The following is a 12,319-nucleotide window of genomic DNA, read 5'->3' as shown; positions in this document are numbered from 1 at the left end:
AGAACAAGATTCTATGACTAAATATACATAGTTTGAATTGCAAATCATTGTATTATCTCCATACATTATTAGGGTACATATTTCCTTTCAACAGATAATAATCATGACTACATGTATTTCAGTTTTTGTTCACAACTCATTTATGAAAACACACAGTGTGTAGATAACCTTCTACATCTCTTGCCAGAGCTGAGGTCTTGGAGCTTGCGGAGAAGAGGATGTGCAGTTCCCCACTCTTGTCTTTCTTCAGAACATGCACAATTTCAGTTGAAGTCTTTGCCATTTTTCCCTTGGAACAACTGAGTCTGAGGAGATCTCAGAGTCTTTATTATGGCATCCTCCAATTAATTCTATTTTAAATAGGCTGAAATGACTGTTTTTAATCTTGGCAGTGTGAGGGCAGTGATTCAGCATTGTCACAACTTAAGGATGTGAGCAGGTGTGAGGAAATGACAGATTTATTCCAGTGCTGGGTGAGTAGGAACATGCCAATGCAGTCTGCTAAAGGATCAGGTCTTCCACAACATAATGATACCCAATTGGTATAGATGTCTTTAAAAATGAAACATCATTTACTGCTTTGGCTTCTAAAATGTTAGAACATAATTTTAAAACTTCTGTATTACCCGTTTTACACAACCCTTTGGTGCAGCAGTGCTCTCTTTGGAGTGATGCTTACACTCCAAATCACACAGCAAACAGCACTGCCTGTACTGATCCCCTGAGAGCTGGATCAGGCATACAATTTGACAAGTTGAACAAATTTAAAACCTTAAACCATGGGTGGACTGCTTTGAGTAGGAAGGTATCTGTGACTATTTAAAATTTTCTACCCACTGTACTAGCTAAGAAAAATCTAGGTTCCCACTACTGTTTCCATAAGCTTCTCTTCCAAGATTTACACACCTACTATGTATTTTCCTGGTGTCTCTAAACCCCATGCTCTACATGATAAATAGATATTCAGTTTGAAAAGCTATAATACATTTCTATTTCATCATGTTTATTAGAGATCTGACACACACACTTCTTTTCTAATTTGTAATTGGACATGAGAACAGCCATAGCTGTAAGAACAGAGATAATATAACTCCCTCCTATGAAGATAAATTAAGTGTAATGCACACCAAATGAGACAATGAAGGCATTATTAACAATGATGAGGGGCAGGCTTGAGGACTTTGAAGCTCCAGTGCCCAGTTTTCAGCTGCACCACTCTTCTGAGTTACAACATACCGACTACAGCAGTTCTTGCCCAGAGACCTCACCACATCGAGCCTTGCTAAATACTTTGCAGTTCTGCTTGGTTAAATGGAATTTGTGATGGGTCAAAAGCTACAGATCCATGATTTCACAAAAATGGGAAGTGATGGCATATGTTGAGGACAAAGGAAGGAAAGAAAGAGGATGCAGAAGGAGGTTGGCATAAGGATAAATGACCTAATGTAAAAAACGTATGTAGACCTGACTCCAAATATCCTAACATTAATGTCGGAAAAGACTGGGATTTGCATCTTCAGGAACACAGACTTGACAGATGTTTGCTCCATATCAGCAATGTGCATCTTTTACCAAATCATTTATACTTTCAGGTGATAGCAAATTTGAGTGCAGGACTCCAGAGTAAGTGGATTCCACCTACTAAGTTCTGCTTGAGCCCTGTTGCTGCAGTTACACCAGCAATGCCACACAAACACAGAAGTTGTCAGCTATACTGACAAAAAAATGTAGCTTTCTCGATTTCCACTGAAATATGATAAGCATTTATCTCAGTGGCAGTGGCAGCAGAAGCAGCTCTTGTGCACTTAACCCTGGCACTGGCTTTCTTGTTGTGCAACTGCCTGTGGCCTCACATTGATCCAGAGGAGAGATTAAAAATCACAGAATCATAGAATGACTTAGGTTGGAAAGGACCTTAAAGATCATCTAATACCAAGCCCCGTGCCATGGGCAGGGACATCTTTCAGTAGACCGGGTTAGGGTTACTCATAGCCCCTTTCAGCCTGGCCTTAAACACTTCCAGAGATGGGACATCCACAACTTCTCTGGGCAACCTGTGCCAGTGCCTCACCACCCTCAATAAAGAATTCCTTCCTAATATCTAATCTAAACCTACTATCTTTCAATTTTAAAATAACCCTTTTGTCAGACTATTTTTAACCAGATGAGTCTCTCGATCCAGCTAATTGCACAATCCCACAAGAAGCAGGTAGGTGGGAGAGGGGGGTGCTTCTAGATGTGGAACGTGTTCAGGGCTATGGGGTGCAGCACTGCCTCTGAAGAACATCGGGAATGTGGTGTTTCCACCAGACCAGCTTCTAGTGGGATTGATTCACCAAATGCTTCTGGTGTTGGATATGCTGTCCTCTCATTCCTGGAAACTGTTGTTTTCTGGAGGTACGTTTCCTTCAGTCCCAGCTCACCAGGGGAGGCTCAGAGAGCTGAGGTCTGCAAGTGCTGCTGCTGGCTCTGGCAGAGCTCCCCTCCGGAGGATGGGGATGATAGCACCCGGGGCCTTTTCAAATGGGTGTTGCTATGGGCAACTGTATGTAGGAGAACGTAGGCAGAGGCTGAGAAAGCCAGGGGGATGGAGCAGAGTAGAAACAACAGCCTAGCAGGAAAGCTCTAGGAGGGGGTACAAATGCGGATAAAGCGGCATCTCAAGCAGTCTGCTAGCAATTGCAAAAAATCGCAGCCAATGTGCCAGTGGAATTGTTTATTGCTTCTGGAAGCAGATGTGAGTTTTCCTCCTTCTTAAAATGAGGGTGCTGAGGTGCCTGTTCCTCTGAGGACAGGGAGCAGACAAAGAGGTGCAGAGACACAGCAAAGCAGTCAGCTCTGCACCTTCCTCTCCTGTCTTCTCTCCTCTGTGAAAGATGAGGAAAAGCTGACATATGGACAGGTAGAGTTGTCCATCATGATTAATCTAATACCTTCCTCATTTCTAGCTGGGCACAATTTTCTGGGTTTTGTTGGTTTTGGTTGTTTTTTTGGAACCATCATTACTCAGTTTTTTTTTAAGAGAAATTCAGTTTCTCCAAAGGCACTTGCAGAGTGTCTGACAGGTGTTTGTACAAGCCAGTTTAACCTGAGCAGGTCAGCTGTCCAGCAAAAGAGCAGGTTACCTTCTGTGCAACCCTCCATTGAAGAAAAATGTTCTTTCTTTCTATTAACACAAAAAGTAGCAGAAACAGCTATTACACACCTGCATTTAAAAGCTGACTTTCGCTTCCAGTTGTTTTGCAACTGTATTTAGGAGTACAAGATGGACAACTCCATGCATACCACCGTGCCTCAGCTTTGGTAACTTTCCTATGACTGTATAGCACCGAGCCAGAAAGCACTGTGAAAGTGAGATATCAGCTATGCCAATGCCACTGCTGGAAACCTGTGACAGTGTTTTCCCTCTGTCCTCCGGTTTGCCTTTTCCTGCTGTCCTGGTCTCTCCCTTGGATACAGGCACGGGGGAACCAGGAGTTCAATACTGCTCCTTCTATCTCAAAGGCCACATGGACAACTGATTTTTCTTATTTTAATATTCCATCCCATTGCTGTTTCCTTTCTCTTCCCAGATACAAGATAAAGCATTAGCTTGTTTGCCTGCCAGCCAGTTCAGGAGGAGAGGGACGAACTGGGATGTTACACAACCAGGCTCCTTTGGGACACACTTGTCCAGATTAGACTCCAGCCACCTCTGTTTTATATGATGGCAGCTCAGCTAAATCAAGCTTTTTTTCAAGTATGGTAAATTACTCACTTTTTAACACAAACCCAAGTGAGACTAAAGACTCCTGGGATCTTTTTCAGCCAAACATTAGGCATGTGCAGTTTTAACTTTCCTGCTTTATGGTATTTCTTTTTAAGGCAAGAAATTGACTGCAAAAATAAACAAGAACTTATCCTGAAATTTGCAAGGAGGTCTTTAATATAATAAAATTTATTTTAGTCTTCTATTTCCCAGAGAACAGAAGCAAGCTCTCTGAAGAAGTAACAGTGAAACAGTCAATGACAGTTTATATTTCATTGCCATTTTTTCAATGAAGGATGACTTTATCCAAGCCAAACTGTAATAAATTGAACTAAGTCATGTCAGGAACTGTCACATCTTCAGGTCTCCAAATATTTTCTAGCATCATTAAACAGGTTCAGTAAGAGTCTGCCAGCACCTCATAGAAAAATCTGAGACATCTTCTAACTAGCAGTGGTTCTACCTAAAGACAGCATTCAGCTTTCTTGCCCATTTTACTCCTCTTCGCATTTGATACAGGCATAATCTGCTAGAAATGAACAACCTCACTTTCTTAAGATTTTAAGCTTCTCTTCCCTGCTATTATGTGCATGTAAACTCACTGGAACATTGCAAGAGAGAATTATGGCTTTATATACAAAATACAGAACAGGACAAGATTTCACTTCAAAGCAGCACATGCACATCCAGAGATGAAGAACCATTTTTAGCACACTGGATAAAATGAAATTGTTCACGTCAATAATTAGGAAATAATTTCTAACATTTTCCACTGTAGAACAAGTGAACAGTTCCATCAATACAGGTTGGGTCTATTTAAAGTAACAAGATGCAGGAAATTGCCATATTTGTTCTTCCTGGAAAGTTAAGTATATTTTCATGGGCTGTGGACGCTTTTGAGTCCTGTTCACACAGCTTAAAACTTCTCTTTTTCTGACAAAAGTTTCTCCTGCCTTCCAGGATGAATCCCACTGAATGTCAGTGAGCAATACTGAACCGCTGTGAAGAGATTCTTCCTTTTAGCTTGACAGATAGAAATTAGAGCCTTTCGATGGAATGTGCACAGATGGTGTGGGGCATATGAAAAAAGTGAAGACATGAAACGTGACCTTCAACTCTTTCAGAAAGAAAAGCAGTTGCTGATGGCATATGCAGATAAGAAGCAAGTGTGCAATGTGTACAGCAAGGCTGAGTCTCAAACACACAGCCTTCCCCTTGAGCTTCTCATCAAAACGTGAATGACTGAAAATACTGTCACAGCTTTCAAAAACTTACACATTTGCTCAGTTTATCCTATGGTGAGAAATTACCAGCTTGAAGCCATGACAGATTGCAGTGCATGAGTACATCTTTGAGAAATGAATAAATCAACGGATGGCCATTCACTCCCACAGTGCTCTTTCAATTACAGTAGATGGATCTGAAATTTTCTTTCGGTGATACAAAAATCTTATTTTTTATTGGTTTAAACTGATGCTGATAAAGTTACAACTGGTTCTCTCAGAGAATTTTTTTTTTCTCTACAATTCAAATCAAAACCAACTCAAAAGTCAAGTTAGTTTTCTTCTTCAATGTGAATTACACAGTCACAGACTAATGAAAGTGAGAAAAACAACAACCAAAAGCATTTCCTTAACTGTCATCTGTGGCCCTTCTGAGGGGTTTTTCAGTGAGTTTGCAGTTAGTGAAAACAAGTAGGAGTTCTGCTATATCTGGACAGATTCTGAGGTAACAGTATACAATGATTTAAAAATATTTCCATTAAATAATCACCATGCCTGCCACAATAATGTGTTCATCAGCATATGGAGTGGTAATTAAAGGCTAGAGTAAAACATTAAACTAGATTTTTGTCTATTATTTACATTGCCTCTGGAAAGAAATACCTTCCACAGAGCATCTTCTCATGTATTTTGATGCCCAGAATGCAGAGAAACTTTTCCCCCTATGTATCACATGAAGTTCAGAAAACATGACAAATAAAAAAGTAAAAACTGTTCACATGTGAAAGAGAATATATTAGGTAAGATTATGTTTAAAGCAATAAAAGAGTTTAGATTAATAAAAATAATACATAGTTGTTAACTTGCAATTATATCAATATTCTTGCTGTCACTATTTCTTGACATGGGAAAGGAATGAAATCTTCAGCAGGAAAAAAATCCTTGTTCATAAATTCTGAATGAAAGAATCTCTGTCAATGTTGATGGAAAAATTCTGCTCTAACTCCAGTAGTTAAAATGAAAGAAAAATTGAAAGCCTAAGCTGGTCAAACAATACAAACCAATCTGCTAGATTTGCTGTCTCATGTTGTCACAAAAGCATCATGGCTCCTTCTTTTTCATAAATTACAATTTCCTTAGAAAATAAATCCTATGATACTTTATTCTTCCCATGACCCTTTCCTAAAACTTTATCTTCTCTCCCTACTCTTTGTATGTGGTTCGAAGCAAGAAAGACAAAGCATAGACTTGACCAAGGGAGAGAAATCTGAAGAAGAGTTAACTAATACACCCCAGGTGTCCTATTAAAGAAAAAAAAAAAAAGATAAAATGGAAAAAAGCAAGCAGTGAAGCAGGATATTAAAGAGAGTTTGTGATTAGAAATGACTATCAGTGCCCTCACACTACTTATTCTCAAACCAGGTAAGGCACAGAATTTACAAAATGTTTCCCAGTAATTTTAAACCTGTATGGGTTAACTAAAAACCCCATTTCATTGGGTTAAATGTGCAAAACTCCCTGCATTTGGAGTAAAATCTTGACTTGGCTGAAATCAGTGGCAAAGCATCACTTGAAAAACTGCAGAAGTTAATGAAAATGATGACTCACAAGGCTTTAACACTGGTATTTGCTTGTACTTTTCATAATTCGTAAACTTAAATATTATATTCCATTATATATATGATTAAACTGAATCTCACTGCAGTTGTATTAGATAATTAAGCATTTTGCCTAATTTGGCAGATGTTTAAAACTAAGACATAGGAGAAACAAAGTCTATCAGTTAGTGTCAAAATTTCAAGTAGATGCTAAAAGCTTTTTGACTTCCATTTCTTTAATCAACCTACAGCACTAATTCCTTGACTATGCAGATGTACTATGAGTATAAAATGAGTGCTAATCAGGAAAGCATATTAAAGTGCTAAACACAACAAAAAGACACTGTAACTCATAGCATGTAACCACATGATTAACCATATTGGCATAAGGCAACTGCATGGCTGACCCCTAACTGACTTCCCATGGACAAGCTACTCTACATTTGAATCCATGTACACTTCCATAGCTAAAGCTTCAGTACACTGTTGCTGTGGGGGCAGAAAGGTTGTACTGCAAAAGGCCAGGAACAGCAATGGCCTCACATCCTTCTGGTCTTTCCCACATTTCCAGCCTCCCTAACAAGGCAGTATGTTAATCCTGCAGCACAGCCAAGATTTTCACCTGTCCAGGTTTGGAGGCCAGTTTCAGTGGCTGCCCTCACCCTTGTGTGCTGTTCTCCATGTCAGCATCACCTAAGTACTTCTGCAAGAGACCCAGGCATTGACATTCAGATACTCTGTTTGCTACGAGGTAACAGGCTTAGCATGGGAGCCCTGCACTGGGTTGCAGGCTGGAAAACATTGTAAATGGTATGAAATAAAGGCAAAAGCATGTTTTTAAAGTTGCATTCATTTCACCACTGTTGTGTTAGTGTTTCATTTCCCAAGGAATATAGATACAGCATTATGGTGTCTGCATGCCCAGCATGCCTCTGAAAATAACCAGATAACTAGTCTATGTAAAGAGAAAGGCTGTTGCCAGTTGCCTATATGACAATCTGTCTACGTCAGTTAGAGAGCAGTTTGACCCCGAAGCATAACTACACAGTTTATAAAAAAATTGTATCTATTTATGCATATTCTCATTAGCCATGCACAGATTTTCACAAAGGAAAATGTTACACTAGCCAAAGAGTTTGGTCTACTGCTATGTTACTTCTTTCTTATGCCTTTTTAATTCCATTACAAAAAATCTTTTTACACTGAGGAAACACAGCGATGAGTCAGAGACCAAGACAGCAAATTCGGTGACATATAAATGTGCTGTAAACAACAGATGTAAAACTTTGCACAAATGACTCAGTATCTAGCAAACAAAACAAATATTATCTGATAAGGATGATGAAAATTGGGGGGAAAAACATCAAAATCCCCTAGTTGAGTAATAAGGTACATACAATTTCAGCTACATTACTTTTAGATTACATAGAAAAAATATGAAAAGATTTAATATTCTGAAAGCTACAGGTTGGGCATAGCTTTTCCATTGAAATAAAGTTACATGGTATTCCTGAATTTAAAGTAGGATCCTTATTTTTTCAAGATTTCTAACTCACTGAAGTTATTAAATTGGCTAAAATACATTGTGCACTAGGATCTGCATAACTTCTAACCAAATATCCCTCATTGACTCATGACATAATGAAAAATCTTTTCCTGTGCAAGAATCACATCTTACTAGAAGAGCTGTTTCATAGGTGCCTCTTTTGCTTATGATTGAGCATGTCCATTTCCTCAGCATTTGCAATTGTAGTCCATCTCATGCTCAGCTTAACACAATTAAAAACTTGTAAGGAAATAATAAGAAAATATCCACAAAAATTTTAATTGACTTGAACATAACAGATAATCCATGTAGCTAGAACACTTAAGAACAAGCATCCTCTAGACCACTGCTGATTCAAAACCACAATCTGAGAGCTAGTGATTAATAAAATTTCCAGTTTTTTCCTGATATTTCTCTGAAAGTTGTTCTTGCTTAATATTAGTCCATTACTATTAATCATGCTCTTTTGCATGTTAAGCAAATCCACTCCTCCCATAAGGTTAAAATTTCAAATACTTGCAGATTGTTACCAGTTTATCCTGTACTATCAAATATTTATAGGCTGTTACATAACTGACTCTTACCATGTGATTACTATTTGCCTTCTTTAATTCTCTGTCATCTGCTCACACCTCAACCTGCTGGAAATTAGTGGGACTCTCCCTTAGGCTCCCTCTACTCAGTAACAATTTTGCTTACAATAGAAAAAAAAAATAGTCAAAAAAACTATGTGTGTTTACCCAAAGATGTGAGTAAGCACTTCGGGGTCCCAAAAGCCTCTACCACTTTGGCCAGGTGTGTGGAGGGACTGGTTCAAGTGGGGAGCTGCTACAGCTCATTGCCCGTCCACTGGCACCATTTGCCTCTCCTCTGCCTGGGTGTGGACAAGGACGGTGGCAGATTTCCCATTTGCTCCACTGCCAAACCCTGTGCAGCCACTGATATCCAAATGAGTTTCTAGGAGGCTTCAAGATGCATCAACTTAAAGATTTTCCTAGAGAGGCTCTGTGCTAGAGAGGCAGTACAAGAGCTGGCACTACCCTGCTACCTAAATGAGGGAGGCAGAGCTCTTGACTGCAGACTTCTGCAGAGAAGGAGGACATTTTCCTCTAGTTCCTTGTTGCCTCCACAAAACTCAGTGAACTGACTAAGCAATAACTGAGTTTTCTGGTTTCTAGAAGTTCAATAGAAATACATAATCTGACTTGCAAAAAACAATTGTATTTTCCTTGCCACTAAAGCATTTATCATGAGGACATGCTATTAGTGCTTTTAAGTGTTTGTGACTCAGAAAGGGAAGAAAACTGTTGGGTTGTTTTTTAAAGAAAATACTTTCTTAGAAAAGTGAGAGTTTATTATAAAAAGTCTGTTAAAGTCACTTTGATTCCTCAGAGTTCTTTCAAAATTACTAGGATGTGTGATCTATTCATATTTACAACAATCACATGAAGATATATTAGGAAACTCATGCTGTCTGCAGCTTAATACTGTTACTTGCTCTAAAACTCAATTTCCACTGATGTTCATGATCTGAACAATGACATATTAGAGTTAACTCAGGGCAGCTCTAATGAGCACTTTAAGAGAAAAGCCTATATGTAGGTCCCTGTTAAAGCTTGTGGTGACTCCGCAAAATCCAAACACAGCTTCAGTGGTAAAATGTACAGTTAGCAGTAAATGTATCATTTCAAGTATCCTGTGTTTTAGATTGAATGGCATTTTTTTCAGTTTTTTTTTTCTGAAGGAGATAGACTGAATTAAAACTTGTTTTCCAAGAATCAATTTTAAACCATCATTCCCATGTATGGGCTACCACCACTATCAAGGGTTACTTTAATAGACTGTAGCCCTTCTGATTGCATTATATATTCTGGCCTTGGGCAAAGTTAAAAAGCACACCAAGTGCTAAAATGGCAATCATACAAAGTATACAGAGGATGAGTTAATTTTATCACTAGCAATTTTGCTGTTACTATGGCAAGTGTGAAAGCATTCCTGTTACTTAAGGCAGGATTTTGCAGTGCTGCAAGTCCTCACCTCAGAGGTACTTGAACCCTTTTTTCATATATGAATTACTTCTACATTCACCCCTGACTTTTCCCTTGTGGAAAAACATTGCAAGCCTATGGCCTCACATGCTGGTCACAGCTCTGAGGTTTTCAGGACAGCTTCAACACAGCATTTGGATCTTAACCTGTCCGAAACTGCATGCATAACTGGCTCTCATCCTGATTTTATCCCTGGCCTGGAAGACCACAGTTGGACCTTGAATTTTGCCAAGGGAGTAGTTCAGTAAAGAATCCCCCCAAGAAATAGAAAACGTCATCAAACTGTGAAAAAAAAAAAAAAAGGAAATTATACGGGGAAGAAGTATAAACTAAAATAACTATTTTAATGAAATAAATTAATGTAATATGAACCTGTTTAATACTAGAGAAATATGTGCCTTTGGAGAGAATGACAAGAAAGGACAGAGTCTTCTACAATAAAGAGATGCTGATTTGCCACACCAAACTATTTTACCATTAAAAAGACACAGAGCTGAGTAACAACCAAAATAGTTAACAAATGCTAGAACAAAAATAACAGGAGAAAAGAGTAATCTAAAATATGGTACAGGGTAAGGTACTATACATAATTTAAAGTAAGCACTTATGTAAACTGCTGCAGTTGGGTGTCAGTGTGCAGCTCAGTAAAGCCCCAGTCCACATCACTGATGAGATCCCATCACAGTTATCTTCAGCTGTGGGTTTCTCAGTGTAGGAGAAAGAGGATTAGGAATAATAAAAAAATTATGAAAAGCACCGGAAAACTGCTGAATGTAGAGAGATTGAAAAGGTTCTGGCTGTTAAATACGAAGGGAAGATATACTATGATAAAAATAAAAAAAGATACTTAATAGTGTAAAGAAAGTGAACCATTCTTGCTTATATTTTCTAATCCAAGAACAAGAGGGTATTTCTTTAAACACCATACAAATACTGAAGAAGAAGAAGAAAATATTTTCACATTATATAAATCACCAGAAATGGGGATTGCACTTTACCACACACTTGCATAAAGCCACCCAGAAGTGGGCATGAGAACTCTATACACTCCTGCAACTTAAATATGAATAAACTCCAAAGGTCATCTCATCTATTACTGCACCCACAGCAAGGCTAAGTGAGGTTTTCTAATTGCTTAGTAAGATCCAAAAGGCACTGAAATACATTGCTGCTAACATCTAGTCCAAAACTTTCTCCATTCCCCTGGCACATCCTGCCCTGTTCTTCAGACAGACAGCAAACTGCTCCCTCTGCCTTTCCAGGTTTCTTTCATGTAGTGAAAGATTCTTATCCCATTTTCCCTTCCTCTTTCTTTCTTCAGCACAACGTTGTCTTCAGTTTTTACTAACAGCCTTTTAAGGCTCTGATCATTCTCAGCCATCTGCTCAGGACTCTCTTCAATGTAGTTCCACTTTTTTCTTGTGCTGCAGCGCCCAGAACTGGGGAGTGCTCCAGTAATGGCAAACAGGGTCTGAACAGACAGCACTGCTTGCTTTACGTGATTTACATCAATATTCTTGCTTATACACCACAGAGGGAGACCCTCCTTTCTTTTCCAGCAAGGTATCTCCTCCTGTTTAGTTTGTGATCCTCCATAATGCCAGGTGTTGTTGACGAAGAATTTCTATGCAATGCGTTGTTCAGCTCCTATACTTGCCTACTTGGTCATTCTCCAATGCAGGATTTTGCATTCCCATGTATTAGGTCTCACCCTCTTCTTGCAGATCTTGCCTCCAATTCGAATTCTCATTCTACCATTACAAAGGCTTGCACCCCTCCCACCATTATGGCAGCCATGAGTTCAGTAAGGAAATCATCTCCTTTTTCATTGAAAGACTTCCAACAAAAATACTGAATAATTGTACTGGGACCAGATTACCCAGCTGAGGATCACCATCTGATCTATGTACACACACTCATGGGGATGACTTGTGTGTGCACAGAGTTCTGCAACCAGATTATACTCACTTAACAGTAATTTACTCTGTATTTGCATGAAAAGCCATGTGAGACAGTGTCAAAATTTATGTTGAAATGATGGTATATTTTCCTACTGAAAAGGCCCAGTGCCTTGTCTAGAAATAAATTAATTCATGCAGGCCATCCCTCATACACTTTCATGGTTTTGCCCATTATTTTCTTTCTACTCATGTTTT

Source organism: Pipra filicauda, unplaced genomic scaffold (assembly GCF_003945595.2).
Source record: "Pipra filicauda isolate LSUMZ 115617 unplaced genomic scaffold, ASM394559v2 scaffold27_size4233163_pilon, whole genome shotgun sequence".
Lineage (NCBI taxonomy): Eukaryota > Metazoa > Chordata > Aves > Passeriformes > Pipridae > Pipra > Pipra filicauda.
This window is presented reverse-complemented; position numbering follows the sequence as displayed.